Raw genomic sequence first — 1295 nt, forward strand, 5'->3', positions numbered from 1 at the left:
GGGGCAGGAATTAGTTGCACTTTTTCCACTTAGAAGCAACAAATTGGGAAACTCATTCTGTACTGAAACACCCATTTTGCTGGTGCGAATTAAAATTTACCTGTTTTTCTCTGCATTTACACCAAGCTGAATTTAACCCTAAATGTAAGACTTATTTTTGTAAAGAAAAGTCTGCATACATAATGAATGAGGTCATTAGGCATGTTTTGGGAAGCAGGAACTTGTCTTGCATAAAAATTAGCACTATTTTAAAGCTGCAATATTCTCAGCTTGACAGGTAGATATATCAGAGTGTATGTAAGCCTTGACCTCTTGTTGCAGCACTCAGACTAAGGTACTTTTTTAAAAAGAATGTAATAACCTACTATGGTGAGCAAACTGAATTTGCAGTGTAAAGACTAGACTCTACTCCTGGATGGCATTAACTATTTCCTGTTGGTTTTACTCCCAATTCATTCAGGAATTCTTCACTTTAAGAAGACACATACACTTAGAGAGACTTATTTTACAGAACTACACAGAATTTCATGGCAATGCCACCATGTGCTTTTTTTCCCCAAACTCCGCAGGAACTAAAAATAAAAAGTAACAGAGCAAGAAGGCTAATAGTTTATAAATTCAGACAGTTCAAGGCATTATGGTCTTTATCATCAGATGAGATCATTTGATGTTGTGTGTGCTCTATGGGAGAGAAAGCTTAGCACATAAAACCAATCAGTTCACTTCATTCTGGTTTTGGACCAGTCTAGCTGTAGTCATGTTATTTAACAATATTCTTTGTAATTGGATTTCATGGGGATACAATAATCACCTATATAAAGCAGTAACAGCCTCAATCAGAGATAAAATTAGTTTCAAAGCAAGCCAAGATGTGCAAGAAAACCATGAGCCTGCAGATTTATACTTATTAGTCTAACACTAAGGTCTGGGGTTGCTCATGTTTGGCAGCGAATATCTGTTTCTCTTCCAGAGAAGACCATAGAGGATTCCTAAGACCTCGATACCACAAACTCTGATGGTTAAAACCTGTAGCACTCTTTTTTAAACCTGCTTTGCAAAGGCAGATAACTGGATAGAAGACTGAACATTCACATATGCAGAGAATTCCAGATTAAAAGTACACCTGCTACCCAGAGGCGTAGAAATAAAGCAAGTCTAGCTGGGTCAGGATACAAACAGTTTTTTTAATTCCTGCATATTTGCTTTAGGTAAGTATTCTTCAAAATTATATTACTACTTTTGCTTCCTTTGGACATACCCTAAAAAGTTGGCCCATGAAAGAGGTGTTACTCCTA

This window comes from Nestor notabilis, unplaced genomic scaffold (assembly GCF_000696875.1).
Source record: "Nestor notabilis isolate BGI_N333 unplaced genomic scaffold, ASM69687v1 scaffold10168, whole genome shotgun sequence".
Classification (NCBI taxonomy): domain Eukaryota; kingdom Metazoa; phylum Chordata; class Aves; order Psittaciformes; family Psittacidae; genus Nestor; species Nestor notabilis.